General features: G+C 46.0%; 1 protein-coding gene across 4 annotated transcripts in view; it reads left to right on the top strand.

Annotated features, from left to right (window-relative positions):
* Positions 1–7,809: 7,809 nt before the first annotated feature.
* The window catches only part of LOC139745835 (protein RCC2 homolog), a 332,889-nt gene continuing 330,999 nt past the window's right edge, over positions 7,810–9,699 (top strand). For 2 of the 4 annotated variants that reach the window (XR_011711990.1, XR_011711989.1), the window contains exon 1: positions 7,810–8,065. The gene's annotated coding sequence lies outside the window, so the exon portion shown is untranslated. The remainder of the gene's footprint in view (positions 8,066–9,699) is intronic. The other 2 variants (XR_011711986.1, XM_071656433.1) reach the window with 1 other exon arrangement.

Genomic DNA, 9,699 nt, shown 5'->3' with positions numbered 1-9,699 from the left:
GGCAGCTTCGTTACAATTCTGAGAGATTTGCAATGGTTGGAGACAGTGCTCCCTAGATCCCTCACACAAGGGTAATTTGTCTTGTGGCCCATCAGTTCGTAACTGAATTTCTTGTTGAGGTTCCTTACCTGCAGCAGGTGCCATTTCTTAACGTTTAATGGCATTTGCCATTCTCTGGACCTCTCATCTATTCTATCATGATCATCTTGTAATCTCGGCCTATCTTCTTCAACTAATATCGCATTGCCGATCTGTGTGTGGTTTGCAAATCACGACACAAGATCGTTTGGCCCACCATCAATATCATCAACACAAATGATGAAAAGCAGAGGCCCTAAGACAAACCCCTGGAGGACCCCATGAGTAATAGGGTGACCACGGTGATGATTCCCCAAGTTATTACGACTCTCTGCTTCCTATCACGTCACCAGGCTTCTGTGTCCAGTTTCCTATGCAACCAGTAATCCCCAAGGCCTGAACTTCATGCTTCAGTTTTACTTTGGGGAATGTTTTTGAAGTCCGGAAACATAAAATCTATTGCTTTAGTCTCGTCGGGAGTACTGAATAATACTGAATGATATATGCCCTCTAAAACCCCAAGCCCCGCGTTATTGATCAGACGCGCGTTGTTCAAGGTAAGCTGATATTTCCTCTCAAATGATCAGCTGTAAAAATGTTTACTAATTGATGTGAGGCTAATAGGACGGTAATTGCCAGGTATCTCACGGCTTCCCTCTCTTTGAATATAAGAGTAACCTCACCAGCATATGGCTCACTAGTTACTCACCAGCATATGGCTCACTAGTGACTCACCAGCATATGGTTCACTAATGACTCACCAACATATGGTTCACCAGTGACTCACCAACATATGGTTCACCAGTGACTCACCAACATATGGTTCACTAATGACTCACCAACATATGGTTCACCAGTGACTCACCAACATATGGTTCACTAATGACTCACCAACATATGGCTCACTAGTGACTCACCAACATATGGTTCACTAGTGACTCACCAACATATGGTTCACCAGTGACTCATCAACATACCTGGTGATACTTAGTGAAGTTTTCAGGGGTCTTCACCCCCAGTAACCCGGGCTGGGGCTCTTGCCGTTAGATTTAGTCGTTGGTCGACCAAGCTGTTGGAAGCCGCATCCCTCAGGCCTACTGACTGGTCTGGTACACTCTGTAGGTACCCGTCCAGTGCACTCTCAAACTTCCCTACTGAGCTTTCCATCCTGTTACTGATGGTAGATGGCAAGGCGTTGAAGAACCTTGGTGGCTCCCCCAGATATTCAAGGTGTTCTCATATTGTGTGTGCATATCGCACCTATAGATCTCGAAGGTACTGTTTTGCAAAGTCTTCGATGCCTTTCGTGCCACTTGGAAATAATTTCCGAATGTAAGTTGGGAACAATATCCTCTTGGATACTCCAGGAATAAATGATGATATAACTCTTCTGTCTGCGCTCCAGGGAGTATAGCCTTAGAGATTTCAACTGTTCTCAGTAATTTCGTTCTTTTTACCACATTAAACTTGGCTGTGGTAGCTCTGCGAACACATTCGAATTCCAGAGTTTCTTCAGCATTGGTGGATGATGTTAGAATGCAACAATAATCCGTTCGTGAAAGAATTGGCGCTCTGAATAATATCTATCATCGATGGTGTTTCTTTTCTTGTATTGTTATGTTAGCTGAAAGGCTACGTCTATAAATGATATCACTCCGAGTCTTCCACATTACTCAATTGGTTTATTATGACGGCGTCTGTGTCCGTCCGGCCGTCTGTGTTCCTTCTGAGTTCTTCAGTTCCGCCACATCGGAGGAGGTGAAACTTATCTCTTTGAAAGCATGTCTTTTTTAGTTGCCCAGTTAAAGACTTCGTTTATGTGTCTTTATCGCTTTCCTGTTACTTCTATTCATGTGATTTTCATTCTTATTCTTGTATCATCTGCAGAGGATGATATGAAACTGTTGTTCATCTTAGCGTCAAGCTATACGAATGAGGAACAGGAGGGGTGCAAGTACAGCTCCTTGGGGGACTGAGCTTTTTGCCGTGAAGGCCCTGGAGATGTGATCTGTTAGTTGAAAAGTTGTATATCCATTTCTCAGTTTTCTTCCGGTTATTCGTATCTTTCGCATTTTATGGTAAAGATGGGAATAACCGGAAAAGTTGGGAAATTGATGTACAACATTTTGACTAACAGTGACCCACCAGCATATGGCTCACCAGTGACGCTGTCAGAAAAGATTACTTTCTTGCGCCGTCGAAGTTAACCATATTACTGCTTCCCTACGCACAGATGCTTCAGAAGTCCTTATTAAGAGAGAGGCTATGTTTATTGAGGGAAAAATGTTGGAATCTCGGGTTGAGGCAAGGCAGGAAAGTGAGGTGAGGCACAGAGGCGTGGAATCGCAGGCGTGAGAGTGATTAGGGTTTGAGGGTGATAACAAATCGTTTATAGGGAGAAGAAAGAGCGTTGGCGAAGGAACAGATACCTGAGTGACACAAGTTTTGACTGGAAAAGAGAGAGAGAACTCGCTCCATCATTGGCTGTTATGCATCAAAGAAAACCGGAAAGCCAAAGAGGGTTTATCATGCATGTTTGTGCTACACTCTACCAGATGCTTAATAGGCGTCGAAGGTCACGACAGAAGATTGACCAAAGTGTCTAGTGGGAGGTTTCAGAAGTAAGCAAGGGGTAGAGGGTTTAAGAGAAGCAACTGTGGCGGAGAGGAACTCTTGTTTAATGTTATATTCGCTTTTCGTTGTAGTTAACGAGGGAAAAAGAAATGGCCTCGACTCCACCGACATCCTCCTGAGTAGAGCCAAGCCAGCCTTTGTTGCATATTTTGATCTCCCAACCGTGGTGGGTTTAAGCGGCTGGATGTGAGGAGAGTCAGGAGATTCTCAAGATCGAGTGGGTGAGCCACAGGTGTTTCTGTACTGGAGCAAGCACTGCTATCGCCCTTAGAATGGAAACAATGGTAAGAAATATAACTGGAAAATCCAAACGTAAAGAGGAGAGGCAGCCTTGGACTGTTGGTTTCAGAGAGAAGATCTGGTGACGAAGGAAAACGATGGTGTTCAACACAGAAGAGGTTGGAACTAAGACTGGGCATACTGCAGGTGTGGATTGTGTTAGAGTCAAGACTAAGAGCAGCGTCGGTATATGTAGGGTGGGTCGCGGGCGTCTGGTGGTGGTCAGTAAGGTCCCCGAAACCACTCGGCTGTCTTCAGCCGGCGACGCTCGTTCTGATTCACCACCAAGAGAAATGTAATCATTATGTGACATTATGTCTGTGGTGTAATCATTATATGACATTATGTCTGTGGTATAATCATTATGTGACATTATGTCTGCGGTATCGACTGCGAATACAGAATCGTGTGAGTTGCATGCCAAGTGTTGTGTGTGGAACTGGGTTACATAGTGGTCTTGTGCATTGAACACCAGTAAACCAGGTGTAGGTGAGCTAGTTGAAAAAAAAGAAAAAAGAAAAGGGACAGCAGCCTGAGCCAGGAAGGCCACTAATCAGCTTGAGCACTACTGAGTCGCCCCTTTGCTCACCAACCTGAGACCGGTCAGCTGCCCACCCTGCAACGGACAGAAGTATTGACGTGCCTCGTCCCTCAACAGCCCCAGCAGTAGTCAGGTGCCCCGACCCTCAACAGCCCCAGCAGTAGTCAGGTGCCCCGTCCCTCAACAGCCCCAGCAGTAGTCAGGTGCCCCGTCCCTCAACAGCCCCAGCAGTAGTCAGGTGCCCCGTCCCTCAACAGCCCCAGCAGTAGTCAGGTGCCCCGACCCTCAACAGCCCCAGCACATGATTCCCCTCGGACCATCTGTAATGCTTAACACGACAGATACGATGGTTTGTATATCCCTGTTCCGGCGCCCTCTTCCCACACCACTCGCTCCCACCACTACACTACCACCACCACACTCCCTCACCACACTCCCTCACCATAACCCCTCGCCACACTACCACCATCACACTCCCTCACCACACTCCCTCATCACACTCCCTCACCATAACCCCTCGCCACACTGCCTCACCACAGTCCAATACCACACTCCCTCATCACACTCCCTCACCACAGTTCCATACCATACTCACCACATTCCCTCACCACTCTCCCATACCACATTCCCTCAGTACACACTACCATCACACTCTCCCGCCATATCTTACTAGCTTCATTTCCTCACCACACCCTCACTGCATCTCTCACCACACTCCTTGACCTACCATCCACTCAGCACTCTCTCACTATGCGTCCTGTACCCTCATCACACTCCCTCACTACACTCCTTCATCACATTTCTCAGTAAATCCCACAAAAGCTTTCTCGCGCTACACTTCCATAGGTTACTCTAACACTTGACTACCACACCACACAAACCCTCACAACATTCATCACAGCCTCTTACTCCTCTCTCACCGTACTCCATAACTACGCCTCCTCACAATCCCCATCACATTCCCTCCTCATACTGTTACACTATACTTCGTCATCACGTTTCGTCACCACAGCATGAGACCTCATCATCTGTCCCACAATGCACTCCATTACTGCACCAAATCACCACTCTTCTTCACCGTCTTTTCTTGAACGCACTGTACGGCAACACTGTCGCATCACATGCTCTCTCTCTCTCTCTCTCTCTCTCTCTCTCTCTCTCTCTCTCTCTCTCTCTCTCTCTCTCTCTCTCTCTCTCTCTCTCTCTCTCTCTCTCTCTCTCTCTTTCTCCCTCTCTCTCTCTCTCTCTCTCTCTCTCTCTCTCTCTCTCTCTCCATTCAGACACCACTCCACAACACGCTGCTCGATTCTGATGACAAAACTTGATCAATGAAGAAGAGAATAACTGGAACAAATACAAAGACAAGCAACAAAACTAATTATGCCTCCCAGAAATAAGCCTTATGGGGAAAGAATCAAAGATCCAAAAATCATTTTTTTTCCCCCAAAAATAATACAGACTCGACGAGATTCGTTGAAAGCTTTCAAAGCCATGAATAATTCTGACAACATATCACAGAAACATTCTTTCACCGTAAAGAGAAATTCAACTTTTGCAGCTGTCAATATAGAGCAGTGATAAACACGACCACCACATACTATCAGTGCGAGGCTTATCTAACCTTTAAAACGGGGCTGAACAAATGCTTTGGTAATGTTAGTTATCAGTCAGCAAACCTGTTCGAGAAGGAAGAATGCAGACACTTAAAAGCAATTCTAGTTTGTTTTTTTCTTTTTTCTTTTCCGATTTGAGCTTCCTCCCCAGATTAGAGTACTATTCCTAGTCACACTTTCCTATAGAATATCCATGATAGTATATCCCCAGTATACTACATTGGTCTCCTTCTCAGATGATTTCCAGCCGGTCGTTGTGCCGGAGGGAGAGGTAGATGGGATGGTGCCTTTTGCTCGACTATCCTGTCTGCAGAGACTTAGGATACTGTTATTGCCCTCCAACAGATGACCTCATCATGGACCATCACGTTTACTGGTTCACTCCTTCCTATGTACTCAAACACATTCCTTCAACCCATTTCTTCACCATACATCCTCAGAAGATTCCCACACCACAACCCTTCAACAGGTTCCCTGACCCCTTCCCATGAACAGGTTCCCTCACCACACTGCATCCAGTTCTTCCCTCACCACCACACCCTCACCATGTTCTCTCATCCCTCACTGTGTTCCTTCTCATCATACTGCCTCTCCATCACAATACTCTCCATAGGAACCCCCTGATACAATACTCCACCACGCTCCTTCAGTCAACAATGTCGCCTCACACTCCTTCATCACACTCCTTCATCACAGCTTCAGTTCCTCACGACACACCCTCACCATGTTCTCTCATCCCTCACTGTGTTCCTTCTCATCATACTGCCTCTCCATCACAATACTCTCCATATAAACCCTCTGATACAATACTCCACCACGCTCCTTCAGTCAACAATGTCGCGTCACACTCCTTCATCACACTCCTTCATCACAGCTTCGGTTCCTCACGACACACCCTTCCGTACACACTCCCTGACGAGGCACGTTCACCATACTCCCTCACCACACTATTTCACGATGGCCCCTCACCGCACTCTCTACTCTTCAAGACACCTCCACTATCCACTCCGCCTCATTATATTCGCCTGCCACACTTCATCATCATTCTTCCTCATTACTCATCCTCAACACAGTACCTCACCTAATACCCTCACCACATACGCGCGCCACATACCCAAACCACATACATGCCTCACCACAGTTACTTGCGATGTTTCCTCTCCCCCGTGTGTGTCTTTGCTCTCCGTGTATTTATATATGTTTGTTTGTGTGAGCGCGTCTGTTTGTGTGCGTAAAGTTTGTGCGATTACTGTTTGTGGGTTACGGGGAGAGAGCTTTACGCTCGTGTTGCCCCCGTCTCTTAACCTTGTGTATATATATATATATGCTATGTCTTTACACACACACACACACACACACACACACACACACACACACACACACACACACACAGACCATCCTAAGCCAGGCACCCATTTATCGACTTTTATCGACCACTCCCGAGGAAAGGATGATCGGCTGGGTTAACTGAGGGCCGACTGCCCAGCCCAGGATTCGAACCCAGGCGGGCCCGTGCTTGAATCATGGTTAGCGAAGTTTACCGCTACACTACAGAAGTTAGAGTCTAATTACCAACACACCTAATTGTAATCACTGATTTGCACCGTATGAGAAGGCAGTTTTACTCTTGTTGGCACCCATATTTTTTGTACTGTCTCTAATATCATAAACCTTTTCAACCTTTTGCATTTTGTCTGTGATTACTATATTCTCATTCTGTTTATTCCCATTTTCTACTTCTCTGATACTACGAAAGTACTTCCGTACCTTTCTCTCCATCATGGTTCTTCTTTAATGTCGCATCATGACCTTTGGCTGGTCTATCACTGTTTCTTTCGAGAACCAGTGTAACTGTCTATATCACTAACCTAACTTAGAAATGTTCAGGTTGTGTTTTAGGTCAACCTCCTCTCTCTCTCTCTCTCTCTCTCTCTCTCTCTCTCTCTCTCTCTCTCTCTCTCTCTCTCTCTCTCTCTCTCTCTCTCTCTCTCTCTCTCTCTCTCTCTCATCCCTCTTTTTTCTATGATGGGCAGATTTCAGGCCTATGTGGCCTATCCCTGCTGTAACTCGGCTCTTTCAATTCTGGATTCGTCTTTGCTGTCCTCCTCTGGACATTTTCTGTTTGTTGTTTTCGCTTCTATACGTGTGGTGACGAAGAATGAGAAGCATATAATTTGTGCTAAATTTTTCTTACTGGAGGATGTGAACAGGTTTTTTTTTATATATTTCCTTATCCACGTACTTGCTAGTGTGTGTGCGTGTGTGTGTGTGTGTGTGTGTGTGTGTGTGTGTGTGTGTGTGTGTGTGTTTTAGAAGGCTAGAATAGCTAGATGAATAGATATTTTACAGACAGGGAGATATTACAAAACAAACAGGAAATGATATAATCAGGCAAATACATGGGCTGGGCACTTCACATACCGGGGGTAAAACCCTTGTGCTTATATACAGACGAAAAATGTATATAGTCAACGCCATCTATGCCTTAGCAAGCGCATTCTCTTCGACGTCTTTCGTTTTGACCAAATGATTAGTACTCTTCCCTCTGTATACATGCATGATTTATGCCGCCACTCCTGGCTGAGGTGGCTCACTCACACCACTCACTCACCACTTACCACTCCCGCCGTGATCAGTCTCGTGTTGACTTCGTTGTGGTGAGGAAGTGATGCGTTACTGCCCTTCTCAACGAGGAAAAGTAGAGGGACCAGCGTTTATAAACCGTATTACTGGAGCGTACACCTCGTTACACCACTGGGTTATACCGTAACCCCGCCTAACAGTCGCGAGTAAAGATGGCGATCGAGTCAAGTGGTTGTGATTATCAAGGACGGAGTGGACGATATATCCGGAAGCGGTGATGAAGACCCCCGAGGTGTTGAGGTGGATGGTCCGCGGCCATTGCGGTACGAAGCTGGTGGTGAGTACAAACGTTTCTCAACAGAATGTTTCGTCTATCAATACATGTGTGTATGGCGGGAGTCGCACAGGAAGGAGTCTGTTGTTAGCCCGTTGATACGTTGTGGACGAGAAGCTCTCCAAACTGGTGGCGTAATGAGAGTCTTTTGGGTCGACTCAAAGTGTTGATGGTTCTGCCTCCCGCTCGCGGTGTTTTTTTCTCTGCCAGTCCTGTGGTCCATATGTTTACTTGTACAGTGTGTCGTAGTTGTACATATGTAGAACTAGGAGCTCGTGCACATGTGCACATCAATCTGACCATTGTTAGTGTACAACTGTGTACTCGTACGTTTAATGATGTGTACGTACGTATAACTGCTGGACGATGTTTGAGCGTGTTCTGGGATAGTTCACCGGTGCATACGTCCCCTTAAGCTGTGTTTATATGTATGTATGAGCATGGGGTATGTTAGCAGCCCTTCCTGGCAGACTGGACAGCTGTCAGTGAGGGTCATGACCTTGGACGAGGGCACGCTTAGGCAATCTTGAGGAGAATTGCAAGCTGTCGGCTAACTGGACCCGTCACAGCCATGGTGTTTTAACCCCAGTTGATACCCATGTCCCTGCCAGTTAAATAAGAGATAAACAATTGGGAGGGCTGTAGTTCTTTATAAGTAAGGTGGTTTAAAGAAGAAAGGGAATGGGTTGGATAGGGGAAGGTAAGTTTGAAAAAGAAAAGAGAGTTGAAGAATATGTTTCGGTATGTAGTGTAGGTTTTTGCGAATGGTGTCTCAAAAGTATTCTGGAAACGTGTTTTTAGTGCCTTATATGTATACCAACTGCTGACTCTGGGTGTATGTCTACTGACGATGTTTCTTGTTGCGTAAACGAAAACAAAGTAGGGAAGTATTGTTCACCTGTGTACATCAACGGACGGCTGGGGGTTGCTTTAGTGTTCTAAGGCTCCTTTGGAACCAAGGGCGTCCCACGTTTGTACTGCTGTCAAGCTCTGGGCTTTACCTATCGTTCGTATCATCGTTATCTTCAAGTCTTTGCCATTAAGCATGTGACAGTTGGTTTGATTATTAGTCGTCCATGTTGTAGTTCAGTGTTTGCGTTTGTGAAGAATACTAGAGCCATATTGTGGATCATCCGTAGCTTCAGTATGTGAGATTTGGGTGCGAGATGTGTGGCTTTTAGGGGTGGAGGTACGACTAGGTATCATCATCTTGGCTTTCAACAGTGGTCATTTCTGCCTCTGCTGAAGTTGCTAGAATCTATACAGCCTGGTCAAGCGCCACTTTCCCTGTGGGTAATTCTTAGGTTAATATGATCTATTATCAAACCTCGCGATCTTGGTGTATGGCAGAGAATCGCATACCTCTACTAATACGTTGTCCTGTTTCCAGTTGTAGTAATACCAGATGATTCTGTTCTTCCCAGCGCCACCATGGTGAATTGGTTTACGTTCGTTTTCGGTTTTCAGTCCTTTTTTTTCGATTTTGTATTTCTGGAAACCTCTGCCTTTGCTAGAAGCGTGTCGTGGGGCCGTGTTGTTTGAAACTCCTCATCGTGTGGCGTTACCTACACACACACACACACACACACACACACACACACACACACACACACACTGCCAGTTGGTGGAGAGACGTC

This window comes from Panulirus ornatus, chromosome 4 (assembly GCF_036320965.1).
Source record: "Panulirus ornatus isolate Po-2019 chromosome 4, ASM3632096v1, whole genome shotgun sequence".
In the NCBI taxonomy this organism is placed as follows: domain Eukaryota; kingdom Metazoa; phylum Arthropoda; class Malacostraca; order Decapoda; family Palinuridae; genus Panulirus; species Panulirus ornatus.
The sequence above is the reverse complement of the archived record's forward strand: the minus strand, read 5'-3'. Positions and strand labels throughout refer to the sequence as shown.